General features: G+C 36.9%; 1 protein-coding gene across 1 annotated transcript in view; it reads right to left on the minus strand.

The window, feature by feature from the left end:
* The window catches only part of CCDC91 (coiled-coil domain containing 91), a 160,425-nt gene that overhangs the window by 96,465 nt on the left and 46,089 nt on the right, over positions 1–17,871 (minus strand).

The following is a 17,871-nucleotide window of genomic DNA, read 5'->3' on the forward strand; positions in this document are numbered from 1 at the left end:
CATACACACTGTTTTCCAATATTTAATCTGGATACAATATTTTATTCCTAGTTGCAAACATATGAAACTTCAAATCTCGCAGTGAATAGTAATCAAAACCACCATTTCTATTAACAAAACTACAATTGAACTAAAGATACCTTCTGTGCCAAAAATTGGTAATATTTCCATCTGCAGCATTGTTAGCCTTTGAGAAGTCATCAATATATGTTTTAGAAATATAACTAATTGAAATACTGCATATTGAATTTTCATAGAGCTGTACTATTCATAACACATAATGATGTTCATAGCACATTCCTAGAGAACAGCTTTAGTCTTTCATGTATGTTTAAAAATCCAAGACAACTACAAAGGAACTTGACATTCAGTCCAATAGCTTCAAAAGCATGCAGGCAGAAATTCTGCTTAAGCATGAATAAAAACTTTCTAAGATTTAATTCTAGAAGATATAAAGTAACAACTCATGGCATCATTGTATGTAAAGACTCTAAGATTAACATATTTTTGAAATTCTTCCAGTGTAATAAAAGGACAAATTGTTTTCTTCCTTCCTTGTTTTTGCAGTATAGAAAATAAAATTTAAGTATAATGTAAACAATCCTATTTACTACAAAAATCAACAGAAAAAGCAGCTACATCTTTATATTTGAATCTCCTTTTCATTTTCAGTATCATCTGAACTATTTTCTTTGGCTGCCTCTTGATACAAAGCTCAGGAAGCAAACAATGGTGCTAATACTTACCTCTTCTTCCAATCTTAACTTGTTTTCAGATTTGTAAATACATGTTGGAACACTAAAAACATTCCAGACCAGACGTGCTATCTGAAAACCAGCTGATCAACAGCTATTTTCCCATCAAAGTACAAGCAAAGCAACTCCAGCACAAAGTGGTTGCTATAGTTATTCAGGGCTACAAATGCTTTTTTGCTTGTTTGTTTCCTGAAGACAATGAAAGAAGGGTATGATGTACAGGTTGAACAAAAAAGACGGAATTTGCAAGACAACCAGAGAGACAAGTAATGATCTTTTCGTCGAGCTGTTGTGTTTGTTCCATTAGAAAGGTGACAAGAATTTAGATCAGAAGATGAAATGAACAACAGTTTAGGAAACTGAGCATCAAATCAAGGAGTTCGGGATAATACAAATGCTAAGAAAAACAGGTACTGAAGATAACAGCAAAGTCTTATATAGACTTCCTCAGCTGACGATCTGCAAGACAAGCTTCTCTTGACCTTATTGTTCCAGAGAAAAGAGGTTTATGAAACAAAAAACAAACACTTATCAGTCAGACAATATTGCTCAACCCATAATGCAAACTGCATCTGCAACTTACTCCAACATTTTCCTTGCATGCAAAGAACTGCTATCAAATTGTAAACTTCTAGATTAAATTGTTGGTTATTTGTTTTACATACCTCACAAATTCATAAATAATCTAAGTATGTAGGAAAAAAAATCCAAAGAGACATAAGTTACACCTTTGCCAGAGACAACAAAAATGTAAACCAAGAAAGCAGAACTAACTTTTCTCCCTTATTTTAAGATACACTAGTACTACTATGGTTTCTGAAGGAAAGGGTCTGTCCCTCAGAAAAATTCCAACTAGAAGGATGCATCTCCCACAGTCCAGAAGAAGGTACTCAAATCACAGATAGACAGATTTTATAAGATCTTCTCAACTTTGTGTTCTGTATCTTAGTGAACTAGTCATTCAGTTTCACATTCTGAATAACTGAGTTTTGCTTACTGTAAAACCTCACACGAAACATAGGTTTGTTGCATAGTATTAGCTCCTCTTCTAATAAGGCAGATGTATTTAAAAGCACCAAAAATGTTACATTCCATACAACAGTGATTTAAGTTTACAGTAACTGATATTCTGATTAGTGTAACATTTCAAATACTGGATTAATCAGATTTTTGGGTCAGGCATTCCTGGCTCTACCCTTAATTGCTAATGTCTTTTTACTGTCAATGAGGCAGGCCAGACTGGAGTAAAATATTCCAAATAATTCAACCTGGGGAATATCCCCTGGATTTGAGCTATGACCCTAGTGACTGGGAGTGGGCTATTTATTTTCCTCAGTTTATGACCAAAGTATTAAATCACAAAATCACAGCCATTCAGGTTGGAAGGGACCTCTGGAGGTCATCTAGTTGAACCTGCTGAAAGCAAGATCAACACTGAATTCAGACCAGATTGTTCAGATTCTTTTCCAGTCGGACCTTGAAAACCTCCGAGGATGGAGATTTCACAACCTTGCTGGTTAAAACATTCCAATGTTTATCTTCATCACAAAAACATTCTTTTTTTTCTTATACCAAGTTGCAACTTCCCATGTTTCAATTTATGACCATTTCCACTCATCCTCCTGCTATGCATCTCTGCAGAGCCTGCCTAGCTCCATTTTTCTGACACCCTTGTAGGTACTGGACATCCGCTATTACGTTCCCCCTAAGCCTTTTCTTCTCCAGGTTGAGGTCAAGATATACAATGTCCACTGCATTTCTCTCATCCACAGTCTAGGTGGTTCACCACAGAAGGCAATTAGGTTGGTCAGGCATGATCTATCTTTTGGTAAATCCATGTTGGCTATTCCTAGTCACCTTCTTCCCATGCTCAGAAATGGCTGCCAAGAGCATTTGCGCCATGATTTTCCCAAGGACCAAAAGACTGGCACGCCTGGATCCATACATCATGCTTCTTGTCTTTCTTCAATAATCAGAGACTTTCCTCAGTCTCTGAATTGATACAGAACTGTCTCATAGTGACAGTCAGCTCTCTCATCACCTAACTAACCCAGTCTGCTCTCCTGAACTCTGTGGTCTGTCCTCTCCTATGCTCCATGGTCTGAAGCTGCTCATTTTTATACATGACAACCTCACCTCTTCTTCCCTGCCTTTTTAATGAGCTGATATCCACCATCCATATTAGAGATCCAGCCACGCAAAGTACCCCAACACCTCACAGTTATTTTAACAATGTCATAGTTCAACCTCTGCACATGGAGCTCTAGCTCCTCCTGCTTGTTTCCCAGATTGCATCTATTTGTATATGCACATTTGACACGGGTCCCTGAAAATCAGTTCAATTTTTGTGTCGCCTGATGAGTGGGAGTTTGGTTTTGGTTATTTCTTTTACCACTTCCCACCAAGGACCAAACTCACACTTAAAAATAAATAGATGTTAAACTCATACATGACAGAAGAAAGATAATCTTGCTTCCCTCCTTTGCAAGCAACACAAAATACAGACAAAAAGAGATGAAAGTATTTAATTCCTAAGTCTGTGTTTAAGAACTTTGGCTTGATTAGCAAAGATGATGACAACCTGTCATCAATGAAATTCCAGTTGTACAGTATTTGTAACAAAAAAAAAAAAACCACACAAACCCTCCCTCATACTTTGGAGCATAGATAAAGACCTAGACATCTAAAAAGCATTCCCATGTGAAAACTGTAACATGAATTTATTTACTTTTTAACTTGTGAGCTAATGGAAGGAGATACAAGCCAAAGAAAAAAAGTATTTGTCTATTTTACTTACTGTGAAACATTGATGTCATTGAACTAAAAGCAAAACTACCTACTCCAGAGGAGAAAAGTTACATTACTGGGGGTGGGTGGGAAATCTAATCTATCTATTAAAAGGATAACATATTTAATCTATTCTCTTTCTCTAAGCATTCTCTTAAATCACTAAAACTCAACAATTTTTTTTTTATTTAAGCCAGAATACATCAGATGTAACATTCTGAAAAAAGTCGGCAATGACTGATACTGCAATCTCAGGTAACTAAAAGCTATTATAATGTTGGGTTTTAATTGGGTTTGTTTTGTTGTTTTTTTTTTTTTAAATTTAATTGCAAATTGAAAAACACATAGACACGCTAGATTTTAAAAACTACAGATCATTAAGCTATGTCATCTAATACATTTTTTAAAAATGTTACTATTGTAGAAATTGACCACAAATGGCAAATGTATACATATAGATAATTATTCAAAATCCTAAATCTATAATGAAAACAACAAAAATAGACATATACCTGTGCTTTTCAAAAGATACTCTAGGAGGAATTAAACTCAAGATTCTTGACAGTGATGTGGCTGTTTCATTTATTTCACACACTCCATTTACTTCTCAATCTTGAAGATATCAAGACTTAAAAAAAAAGAAATGGTGAGAAAGATTTTTGAGAAACAATACCTTTCTAGTATTTCTTTCATAACAGGAGTCAGTCTTTTTGAAAGCAAAAGAGCAGAGTATTAATTGGAGGATAAAACATGAAGTTGGGGACAATGTTAGAAAAAAATATTTAAGTCAAATCTGGCCTTCAGCTGAAATGTCTATTTACTTCAGTTGAAGCTGTATGTGGATACGCAACGTAGAACTTTCTCACTATAGAAAGTCTTCAAGAACGAAAGAACTGAAAAAAAAAAAAAGCATCCCTGCCCAGCAGCTTCTTCCCTGTCCAAACAAGGAACAGAGACAAAGTGACATGAACAGAATTAACACTGATAAAATTTAATTTTTGTCTTCTTAGAGTCTTTCCTTTTCACATTGTCTCAGTTTGAGAATTGCACTCCCATCAAGACTTGCACATGCACACCTTTGAGGCCATGACTGACTTTTCCATTACTGTATCTAACACCCATTCACTCTCTAGAGCTTTTTCACTTTGCCATTATATTGTTTCTAGTACACACTCTTCCGCGCCCCCCCCCCCCTCCTCTCCAACGACGGTAAAACAATGGTTCTCATCTTTGAAATTTTTTCTTTGGACAACAGTAACTCTCTCCACAGTTCCCTTCTTTAATCTATTCAAGATGTTGTAGTTTAAAAAACAAAACAAACAAACAAACAAAAAACCAAAAACAAACAAACAAACAATACCACCAAAAAACCCCACCCAAAATCCCACAGCGGGGTGGGGGGGAAAATGCAAGTACAGAGATCACACTTCTCCCCCCCCGCCAAAAAAAAAAAAATCAAGACTAGGACAAAATAACAGCAAGAATCCTCACGTTGCTGAAAAAGTGAGACGAGTGCCCTGGTTTGGACTAGAACAGAACCAATTTTCCTTTCAGTGATTTCTCCTTTCAGCTAAGTTTCTTCTAAGTAATTGCACTTTCTGAAGCTAACTGCATGTTTTGCAGACAGTGTCCACTTCTAGGATTGATAACACTTGAAGTTTATACTTATTACTAAGTCAGTGGTAGGAATAGTATGCAGAAAGGCTCTTGCTTATACTTATAGAAACCAAGCTCACTGCTAAATAGTCCACATAGCAAAGGGCCATAGAAGGGTCGCACCTCCGGGGCGAAGCAGACAGGACAGGTGACCCAAAATTGACCAGCGAAGTATTCCAACCCATACACATCATTCTCAGTTTAAAGTTGAGGGATCATGAGGGTCACACTCTCTTCTTCTATGGCCGGCGTCCGAAGAGGACTCTGCCCATTTCTCCTGCCTTCGACCCCCATCAGTGCATTCCCGAATCCAGTTCCCATCTGCCACTGAGTCCAGTCTGGGACTTCCCAGACTGCCCTGCAGCTCCAGTGGTGATGTGATCATCATCAGGGAAGCTCAATCTTGATTTTATATATATTTGTGTATATTTAATTATTTCCATTATTATTATTATTATTATACTCCTTTTCATAGTTATTGTTTATTAAAACTGTTTTAACTTTCCAACCTGTAAAAGTCTCTTTCCCTTTTCTGTTTTCCTTCTGGGGGAAGGGAAGGGTTAATAGAGAGCATCTGCCATCCATTTAATAGCCAGCCCAGCTTTAAACTTTGACAGGGCTGAAGCAAAGGGATTCTAATTTGGACACAAATATCACTTCCTCTAACTCTGCAAACTTAGACCATACATATGCCGTCCCTTTCAAGAGTCCCTCAGTTCCCTTCCACAAGCCAGCTGGCAGGGATGCAGAAACAAGCTCATGCTTTCTTTGTTGTGTCAGACAAACTAAAATGTAAATAGGTTTTAAAAGGCTGTAGCATTAGGACTGAATTTGATGGAAATCTTTAGCTCTATTTTAACTTTATTTGAAACTTGGTATTTTACACTACGTCAGACCTCCCACAGATTGGCTAATCCAGATGAGAAAAATCATGATTAAGACACGTTCTTGTTCTGAGCAGCTCCCCTCTTCAGAGGGGCACAAACATTGCTTACAGTAAGGCTCCTGGCTAAAAGTCTTTTCAAAAAGTGAAAGCAAATCCTGCTGGAATATAGCCTTCCTCAACTGGATACATGAGGATTTATTAAGCATATGTAAACATATTTAAAAGACTAGAGGCCACATTTAAAAACCTAAAGTAGTGCAGCAGAGATTAAAAATACAAAATACTAAAACACTAATAAAAAATTGTTTCTTCCTTAAAAAAATACTACTGGGTTTCTATAGTGCAATGGAAGATTCATCAGCTATGGCAGTGATTGGTATTCGATAAAATAATTTAAGTTGTGGTGACAGAATAGGAATGTGTTGAAAGTTTATGAAATACTGTCATAGGAATTGCAACATGTCTCAAAGAGCTGCTATTTTTATTTAATAAATATTCAGTTCTCAAACGAACGTGCAAGTAAAGACAGACAACCTTGGTGTAAGAACAGGGGCAAGTGCCACTAGGCCCTCACCCATGTGAGAATTATCTCATATTTCGCAAAATATTTTCATGAGATATCTTCAGACCACTCCTGTAGTCTTTATTACGCGATAGCTAAAATATCCTGTTTCTCCCTATATGCGACATGTCCACTGCATTTTTGGCTGAATACCATAAAGCCCTGAATAATTTTCCTCAGTTAATACTGTCACCATATTTTTAGTAAATAACAACAGTATAGGATATCTGAGACCTACTTAATCTATCTTAAAACAATAACATTGAACGTGGTAAACTGATACGTGGCTAAAATGAATCTTTTTAAGCAATGGGTCCAAGTCCCATTCACCGAAGCAACCTCTCACCAGTCCAGCTCCATGCAGCTGCTTTCTAGCTGGACATCAGGGGATTCTGTGCAGGTAATGGAATTCACAGGTTGCAGAGATATGATGACACTCCATATGAAACCCAGTAACTGTTCTCCTCTAGTGACCAAAATTACATTTGTCTCTACTTACAAGGGGGAAGCTCCTAAATGAAGCAGATCAAATGGGAGTGACAACAATATTGAAAAATAGCCGATAAACACTGAAAGACTCAAGAAGGAAGGAAGGAGAGCAAAATATCCCTAAAAGCAGCTAATTTCACCATAATCCAGTACAGATTTTCTTGTGTTCAAGCCAAAGTGTTTTGCACAACTCACTATTAAAAATATTTAAAACATCAAGGAAAATGGCAACTGCTACATAAAAATAAAAAGCATGAGATCAAATATTCCTTAATGGAAACAAGCATCAAGTGTCTTCTTACTTACAAAAGTAATTACAAAAGTTACACTATCATAGAACTGTAATAATAAGAATATCTTCTTAGTAGTTTTAAACAGTAGTTATTAAATAGCGTAAAATTGTTTCTGGGTTTTTTTGGGGTTTTTTTTTTGTGGTGTGGTGGGGTTTGGTTTTTTTGAAAAAAACAAAAGATTTCATAAAACAGTGCCACAAAAGCAGGCAACAAACTGAAACTGCCTGAAATTATGGTTTAGTTCAAGATGCAAATGGATATCTCTTTTTCTTCTTTATTACTAACAAGAAGGCTTTTAAGTAATAAAAATTACTGGTGAATGGAAATTTGCTTTTCACTTACACACTCACTTCTTTCTATATACGTATCTCAAAACTCAGACTATACCATCAGCCTTTCGAAAACCTAGCACAGGAACTTGGATTTTTCTCCTGACATAAAAAGACATTAAGTGTAGAATTACTAGCTGAAATTATTCTTAATACATAGAAAAATATTATTCTGGCCACGGACATCAACGTCAAGGGCAAGAAGAAAAGTTTCTATAGGTATGCCAGTGATAAAAGGAAGACTAGAGAAAAGGCAGGTCCTCTCCAGAAGAGAATGGGAGACCTTGTTACTCAGGATATGGAGAAGGCTGAGGTACTCAACGACTTTTTTGCCTGTCTTCACCAGCAAATGCACTAGCCACACTGCCCAAGTCACAGAAGACAAAGGCAGGGACAGGGAGGATGAAGAACCACACACTGTAGGAGATCACATTCGAGACCATCTAAGGAACCTGAAGGTGTACAAGTCCATGGGACGTGATGAGGTGCATCCACAGGTCCTAAGGGAACTGGTGGATAAAGTTCCTAAGCCACTATCCATCATTTTTGAGAAGTCGTGGCAGCCTAGTGAAGTTCCCACTGACTGGAAAAGGGGAAACATAACCCCCATTTTCAAAAAGGGAAAAAGGAAGACCCGGGGAACTACAGGCCAGTCAGTCTCACCTCTGTGCCCAGCAAGATCATGGAGCAGATCCTCCTGGAAACTATGCTAAGGCACATTGAAATCAAGGAGGTGACTGGTGACCTTGAATAGTGTGTCCAGTTCTTGGCCCCGTACTTCAAGAAAGATGTTGAGGTGTTGGAGCGAGTCCAGACAAGGGCGACCAAGCTGGTGAAGGGTCTGGAGAGTCTGACCTATGAGGAATGGCTGAGGGAGCTAGGGTTGTTTAGCCTGGAGAAGAGAAGGCTCAGAGGTGACCTTATTGCAGTCTACAACTACCTGAAGGGAGGTTGTAGTGAAGTGGGAGTCGGCCTCTTCTCCCGGGCAACTAGCGATAGGACAAGAGGACACAGCCTCAAGCTTCGCCAGGGGAGGTTCAGGTTGGACATCAGGAAGAATTTCTTTTCAGAAAGGGTTATTAGACATTGGAACGGGCTGCCCAGGGAGGTGGTGGAGTCACCATCTCTGTCTGTGTTTAAGAAAAGACTGGACATGGCACTTAGTGCCATGGTCTAGTTGACAGGGTGGTGTTAGGGCAACAGTTGGACTCTATGATCCCAGAGGTCTCTTCCAACCTGGTTGATTCTGTGATTCTGTGACAGCCAACACAGCTTCACTAAGGGCAAATCGTGCCTGACAAGTTTGGTGGCCTTCTACAACAGGGATACAGCGTTGGTGGATAACAGAAGAGCGACTGACGTCATCTACCTGGACTTGTGCAAAGCATTTGATACTGTCCCGCACGACACCCTTGTCTCTAAATCAGAGAGACGTGGACTTGATGGATGGACCACTCGGTGGATAAGGAATTGGCTGGACGGTCACACTCAAAGAGCTGCAGTCAGTGGCTTGATGTCCAAGTGGAGACCAGTGATGAGTGGTGCTCCTCGGGGGTCAGTACTGGGACCAGCGCTGTTTAACATCTTTGTCAGAGACATGAGCAGTGGGATTGAGTGCACCCTCAGCAAGTTTGCAGATGACACCAATCCATGTGGTCGAGACGCTGGAGGGAAGGGATGCCATCCAGAGGGACCTTGACAGGCTTGAGAGGTGGGCCCATGTGAATCGCATGAAGTTCAACAAGGCCAAGTGCAAGGTCCTGCACATGGGTCGGGGCAATCCGAAGCATAAATAGAGGCTGGGTGGAGAATGGATTGGGAGCAGCCCTGAGGAGAAGGACTTGGGGGTGACAGTTGGCAAGAAGCTCAACATTAGCTAGCAATATGCGCTTCCAGCCCAGAAAGCCAATCATATCCTGGGCAGCATCAAAAGAAATGCAGCCAGCAGGTCAAAGGAGGTGTTTCTCCCCCTCTATTCTCTGTCCAGCTCTGGGGCCCCCAGCATAAGAAGGACATGGAGCTGTTGGAGCAAGTCCAGAGGAGGGCCATGAAGATGATCAGAGGGCTAGAGCACCTCTCCTATGAAGACGGGCTGAGAGAGTTGGAGTTGTTCAGCCTGGAGAAGAAAAGGCTCTGGAGAGACCTTATAGCAGCCTTCCAGTACCTGAAGGGGGCTGACAGGAAAGCAGGAGAGGGACTTTATACAAGGGCATGTAGTGATGAGATGAGGAGTAACAGTTTTAAATTGAAAGAGGGTAGACTTAGATTAGATATTAAGAAGAAATTTTTTACTGTGAGGGTGGTGAGACACTGGAACAGGTTGCCCAGAGAAGCTGTGGATGCCCCCTGCCTGGCAGTGTTCAAGGCCAGGTCGGATGGGGCTTTGAGCAACCTGGTCTAGTGGAAAGGTGTCCCTGCCTGTGGCAGGGGGGTTGGAACTAGATGATCTTTAAGGTCCCTTCCAACCCAAACCATTCTATGATTCTATGATTATAATACACGAAGAAATTCAAAATTGCTCTCAGTCCTTTATCACAGTATCACAGATTATTTTTTAAGCATTGATCAGACTTGCGTTTTCATATTATAAGTTAAATATCATTATGGTATTTATTTCTGGAAATTAATGTTGATCATCCTAAACAATTATTTGCTTGAGGATGCTTAAATTTGTAACGCGCACCCAAAACCAAAATATTGTCTGTCCAGCAATACATTTAAGTAATAGGTTTATTTTTAAAGAATTCCATAGGACTAGGAAAGTCTGTTTTATCTCAGCGTCCTTCAGGTTTAAGAACAGACGTTTTAGTTTCATTAGTATCAGTTTTCTATAAATGATAAAACTTTAGCCAAGAAAAGTAAAAAAGAATTCTCAGTAGTTTAAGTACATGATTATTTTAAATGTCACATGCTGTTCTGGATATTTTAAGTCTTTAATGAGGAAAAAAAATATACAAGTCTCAGCAGTAAAACTTTTTTTTTTTTTAAAAACAGTAACAGTGAAGTAACTAAAAGTAATTAGTGTCACTATGGTTATCTATAAGCAGAATAAAAAATAATCACTGTAAGAATATACCCTAGAAAACTGCTTTAACCTTATAAACACGTATTTCTATTTCAATTAAAAAAAAATAAAGATGGAACAGCAATCTAGTTATGTTGGTATAAAATTAGAGCTGGCTTTTACCTTCCCTTATGTCCTCCATCTCCCAAACATTATTTTATCCATTGAAGTTTCTCATAATCAGATGGTAGCTTTAAAACCTCCATGATATAAAGTTGTTATATTTATATTCTATTGTGATCACTGCAATAACTAATACTTTACCACTGTAACTGCTTTCCCAATATCAGGAGCTATATAGAAATGACCTGTTACACACCTTTGCAGTAGTTAACATACTAGTTATTTGTTGAAATTAAGATGTAATGCATTTTGCATACGTATTAAAATTTTGGCAGTTTTTTCAAGTAAAAAGAGACTAAATCTTGAAGTCAGAATTAACAAGGAAGCTTGTGATCAGAGGATGCATGAATGAATTTAACTTTGACATGTAAGTCACATGAGCATTTCTTAGTTATATATTAGCCTCCAGTGCATGAATTAGATTAGAATACATTTATACAAATAAAGTTGTTTAATACTCGACAAATGATACATTTCAACTGATCAAACTGTTCCAACACCAAGTGTGCAATATATATAACTAAAATTTAGTACAGATTGAAGAAGTAAATGTAAAGGTGTTTAATACGTAAGTTAGGCAATAAAATTTTCACCAATGTAGTAAGTTGTATTCTGCAACCATTCATAGTTTATTAACGAACTATGAATCAAATAAGATGATTTAGGAGTTAAAAGGCAATGAAGGGACAATTCTTCAAAATTTTTCGCAAAATATCATCCTCATATTTGCTATGTATCTTATTTCTCCCAAGTATATAAACATGCAATGCAAAAATGCTGTTAAAAATATTGACTTATTTTAAGTAATATTGGCTAAGATTTAGTATTTTAATAGTGAGTAATGGTCAAGTACTCACAATAATTACACCATGTCAGATGCTTTACATTGAACACAAAGAGGGCTCAAGTGGATCCAGAAACATGTTGTTGCTTAGGTACTGTTCCCCACATTTTTTAAGAAAGTGCATGCCAAGTAACAGATAATCGACCTACAAGCATTGCCTTAGCAGTACTATTATCCAAGTTCTACTCTACATGGGTTTCTTAATTTTGAGTACATTTTGCATATTTCTATTATCCTCCCAATAATACAACAAGATACTATTTCTACAAAAGCTAGATCCAGTGCAAATCTTGATGAGACAAGCTTGGTGGTAAAGAACACCAATTTATCTGTGTTAAATATATTTGGACATTTCACAACCATCTCAATTAGAATTTCCATATTAAATAGAAAAAAGAAGAAGATGAAGCATTCTGAACACGCTCACTGTGAATGCACAGAGATGTGCAGTAGCTGTGATGGACTTGTGACACACTGAACGTAAATTAGTCAATGCATTCAAATAAATCTAGGATAACCTAGCATAAAACAGATCAGGCCAGTTAGAAAGTAGTCAGGACAGGAATCTTGGTTCCAAAAAAATATATTTACTTCCACATACTCACATACCAGAAAAATGAAAGTTGTCTAAGCACTATTTCTTGCATATCTTTAAAATCAGAGAGCCAAAGGAGGCACATAATTGTAAAAGAATAAATGCTAGGCATGCTATATGACTGTAACTGAATACTACAGCACAAGGCAAGTTAGGCACTCAAAGCTAATAAGGAACAGCACAATAGTGTAATAGAGATATATTTGAACACAGCATATTTTTAAAACAAAATTAGCATCCTTAGGCTTATATCCACTCTTCTAATTAATCATTCTGAAACAAGACAATAAAATAATCCATTAAAAAAAAGAATTTAAGTTTAAGAGGAAAACATAAAGGCAAAGGAGCAGAATCTTTTCCTAACAGAAATAAGAAGTTATTTTTCCACATACTGTGGAAAAATAATTTAGAGGAAAGAAGATATCAAAACTGCGGGAAAAAAAACTGGCCAAAAGATAAACAGCTCTGAAATTATTAATAAAATAGAGACTTTGAATAAAAATGAGTGTCTGAAAGAAGAGTACATAGAGTAACATTACAAAAAAATTGAAAGGTGAAGAAATAAATGTGAGGTATCTGGCACACACTTGAAAAACAGGTGGGCAAGGGATTGTTGCCATATCCATAAATACTTTTAACAGTTCAGAAAAAAGATGCATTGCTATCTGTGAAAGTGCCTTTTCTGAAATCCCCCATTCTCAGTGTTCCGTAATTTTAAACCCTACTGTAACCTGTGAAATTTCCTGGAATCTCATTTATAAATTTAGTTCCAGGTACAGTAGATAACGAAAAATAGGTGTGAAGAAAAGTTATTAGCATTCTGTCTCCTCTGTGTCTGCACCTAAAACCAACCTAAATATTTTCTTAGAAGATGATATTTAACAGGATGTAAGTCATATACTAGTTCTGTAAGAAAACATACATTTTTCTAGTAATTCAACCTCAAAAAGTACCTACCTCCAAGACCTGTTTCCAGTCTCCTGCAGAACACCTATACCAGAATCATAAATGCACTCTTCTGGAAGGAAAGACCAGGAAGGTGATGACAGGGTGTTGCCTTTTATTTGAGAGAGGGGTTGGAATGCATGGAGCTCTGTTTTGGAGTAGGTGATTAGTCAAGAACTTATGGGTCAGGATTAGCTGGCAGACCAGCATAGCAGACATTGCTGCATCTGCCTGCTATAGACCAGATGGTCTACAGTAAGATGATGTCGATGAGGCCTTCTTCAGACCTCGGGAAGAAGGCTCACATTCACAGGCCCTGGTCCTCACGAGGGACATTATCCACCCCAGTATTTGCTGGAGGGACAACACAGCAGGGCACAAGCAATCCAGGAGATTCCTGGGGCACACTGATAACAACTTCCTAACACAGATGACTGAGAAGCAATCTCTGAGGCACTCTGTTGGACCTGATACTTAAAAACATGGAAGGACTGTCTGGGGATGTGAAGATCAGCGACAGCCAGCCTTGGCTGCAGTGACCATGAGAAGGTGGAGTTCAGGGGAAGGGAAGGAGCAGGGCAAAAAGCAGGATCACAACACTGAACTTCAGGAGAGAAGACTTTGATCTTTTCGAGGATCTGCTTGGAATAATCCCATGAGATACAACCGAAGGCAAAACTGCATGATGAATCTAGCATTAACATAAAGTTTTAATTCCTATATACGTTACAAAGTATTTTAAGTTTTGAAACATCATCTCCAAAAACAAGGAGACAGACACAATCAAGTATGCATTCTATTTTATATGAATTTGTGTAATGTATGGGTCTAATAAATAAAAAGACCAGACAATATTAATCAGAATAAAAATAAACTCAACCCTCAGAATTAGGAGGGAAGAAACTAGCCCAAAATCTCAAGTTTACCTTTTTCTATCTTTACTTAACTGCATTTAAAGTCTTTTCCTCTTAATTTGAAGCTATATAATTTAAATGCGACATTTGCACAGGTACTCAAATGAAAAATTCCCCAAACATCAACAGTTACAGAAATGAATAAATGAAGCGACATCTAATACCCGCAATGATTGTACTTAGGTTATCATGCCATTTAATCCCAGCGAGGTGTTACTTCATGACCTAGTGAATTTTCTTTGGATCATTACGCACTGATCTGTCAATGTTTTCTTCAGTGTAAGCTTCCTCTCTTACTTTTCTAAAACATAATTTAAACACGGAGTCTATCTGACCCACTTTTTTATACACAAAAATATAATTCAAAATGAAATTATAGTACTAAGCTAATTCATTTTTAATCATGACTTTTTGCCACAACAGGAATACTGCTAAATAAAATAAGCACATTAAAGTCACTTTTTCAATAAAAATTTAAAAGACATTCCCCTAAAAAAAGGTGGAACAGAAACAAAGGATCCAAAAGAAACACATTTTTGGTGCTTTCAAACAAGTACATATTTGTTAAGCTAGAAGAATAGATGTCAACTGCCAAAAGAAAAAAAAGAGTCTATTTCAAAAAAGAAGGATCACACCATGGTAACTATATTGTTCTTTAAAAAAACAGCCTGCTTAACTTCCTAGAAATATGATGGGAAAAAAATGTGTATAACCGCAACTAGAATTTTCCAGCAGCAATGCAGTATACTTCAAATGTGACTGTGTGGTAAATCAAGAAATAGCAGAGGAAAAGTATGATCCAGTTCTTAATGAATCATCAAAAACAGTTGTCTGTAGATAGACCAAACATCAGAAGTCTTATCAGCTAAACAATCTGTCCAAAGAATTAAGTTCCTACTCAAAGCACTAGAACCCAGGCACTGTTTTCCTTTCTCAAATTAAATGTTTCCTCTCGGATTTACAAATAAGAGAATATCACCTACTAAACAAGAGTATTAATTTTGCCATTCATGGTTTTTCATTATATTACAAATTGAGGTTTGGTAGTTTTAAAATGCAGCATTTATTCATTTCTACAACATATTGCAATGGGGCCGCAATAAAATTTTACATTTATAGGATTAAAATGGCCACTAACTCCACATTATAGTCAAAAACATGTATTACCTACTAGCACTAAATGTCTTGAAAATATGCGGCAACCCACACATAGAGAAGAGCTGAGGTGTTAAGATGAACATATATGACTATGTGATCAAAAAAAGGGAAAAAAAAAGACTGGCATACCGACAAAAAAAGATATAAAAATCAATCATACATTTGTACCTGTTCCTCCTGTTAAATAAGCAAGGAATTATAATGCTAACATTGCATTTATGCAACTTTATGGTTGCCACACTGCACACAAGTCAAGAAAACTAAAATTACACTTCCCACAGCAATTTTAACTCAGCTACATTTTGTATGCAAAGAAGTTAGAATTACAGTATGTTATTCTGCCTCTTAAATACTACAAACACCGAAGTGGGAATGTGGGAATCATAACTCTAATTTTATCAGCTTGTATAAATACAAGATCTCAAAGAAACCATTGCGTTAAATATCCAAACAACTCTATAATACCAGTTAATAGCAATTTGTTTAGCCTATTTATGAACCCACTCTTGCCCCTTTACTGTCTCTCATTGTTGTAGTAACATATGGAAAGAACATTAAGAATGTGAAAATACTACACACTCTGTTCAATCTGGATTTTTTTAAAGCTAATATTATTTAGTCGAAACACAGAACTTTTTACTTTTCTCTTTTACACAAGCACAAATGTGGCAACACTCCACTGTTATCCATTGGTCAAATGCTAACACTATACCGAAGACTTGAAATTCTGCTCCCCCTTGATGAGGAACAGTGATTATCACTCCCCTTTAATTCTTCCATTTTCACTACCACCAAATTAAGTACAAGGCTTTTCTCACACCTACGATGAAGAAAGTTTGTGACTAGTCCTGAACACTTCCACTTTATCAGCATGCTAATGCAACTCAGAGAAAATATCTGCAATATGCTTTATGTTCCTACCTTGTCTTTCAAAATATTTTTATATCAAAAAATCTGAAAGCATATTTTATTGAAACAATTCTGTGACAACAAAACTGTTTTAACATAACTATCACTCTTGACCGAGGCAGAAATCAATAGAAAAAGACAAAAAAAAATTACTGGCTTAGTTGACAAAGATGAATGAAATCTTCTCTCAGAACTAAGCACACAGTAACTTCACAAAAAAAAAAGTCTATAATCTAAATATCTGACTATTTGACTGGCTCTATTACCTCCCAACCAGCTTTTGATAATTTCCTATGTCACAAGTGCCAGAAGTCAGTGAATTAGTAAATATAAAGATGCATGAAATAATGCATGTTCATGTAAAAAGCAATCAGAATCATGTCACGAGGCATTTGTTTAATACAGTATACTCAAATATTAACATAGAAATTTAATTTAAGAGGAATTAAGTCAATGCACACCTACAACTTAGGATGCGAGAATCAGCTCCGTTGGAAGTCTTAACCTGAGAGTTCCTAAAGCCATGCCAGAGTCACCACTATAGTCTGCTTTTAAGCTTTTCAAGTCAACAGCACTAATAACCAGCTGTTTCTACTGGAAAAAGAAATGCTAGCACAACGGACATCTGTACTGTGTAGCTGCCAGATTTATTCAATGCGTGGCCACAGGTGTTGACCCTAGTGTTGTAGGAGCCAAAGGAGAAAGACAAAAGGAATTGGCATTAAAAACTGTACTAACAGAAGGCATCCAATATTCAAGTTTCATGAAAGTAATTTTAACTGTCAGCTCTTAGAAGCATGACTTGCTTTTCTTCTCTGATTTGATTCTGGGTATATCCAGAAGACAATAAGTGGAAGTATGTGAGTTCTTCTACAAAGTAAGTTAAAGGTTATGACCCTTTAATTGCCATTCTTGAAAACTGTAATACCTGACTCTAAGAGGTATGATACAGATAGACTGATACTTGCAAACCTCAGTAATATTTCCACTACTTAAGTACTTCTGCTTGAAGATCATCATGAAAGTATCAAAAAATTAAACCCACTAATTCTATTGTCAAGAGTTTATGATGACCATTAACTTTAGCCAGTATGATACTCCATAAATCAGAAAGTTTTTAAGCAAAACTTATTTTTATAACATAGCTAAGCAAACATTTCTTTCATTGAGTAGGATGTTACACATATAAACAAGAAAAAAAAAAAAGATTAGATGACTATATTACCATAAGTTCTAGGAAGTACTGCAGACAGGAATTCAATACATATTATTACTGCAACCCTTAAGTACAAATGGGAAACAATGCAATAGCACTTAAAAACCATCCACAGCAGCAAAAAATTTAAGAGAAGCTGAATTACCAACATGAAACTTTTGAAATGTTCTAAGTCTATAATATTTAGTTTGTCCTGCTGCAACACTGGAAGAAGACTGAAAACTTCAATTAAAAATTTGTCTTGTATGTGAGACCACACATGTATTTAATGAACGATGTTGATTTTTGCAATGTAAGCAATTTTAATTCCATTGTCTAGCATCTAATTACACTTCACAGATTTTTA

This window comes from Nyctibius grandis, chromosome 5 (genome assembly GCF_013368605.1).
Source record: "Nyctibius grandis isolate bNycGra1 chromosome 5, bNycGra1.pri, whole genome shotgun sequence".
NCBI classification, from domain to species: domain Eukaryota; kingdom Metazoa; phylum Chordata; class Aves; order Nyctibiiformes; family Nyctibiidae; genus Nyctibius; species Nyctibius grandis.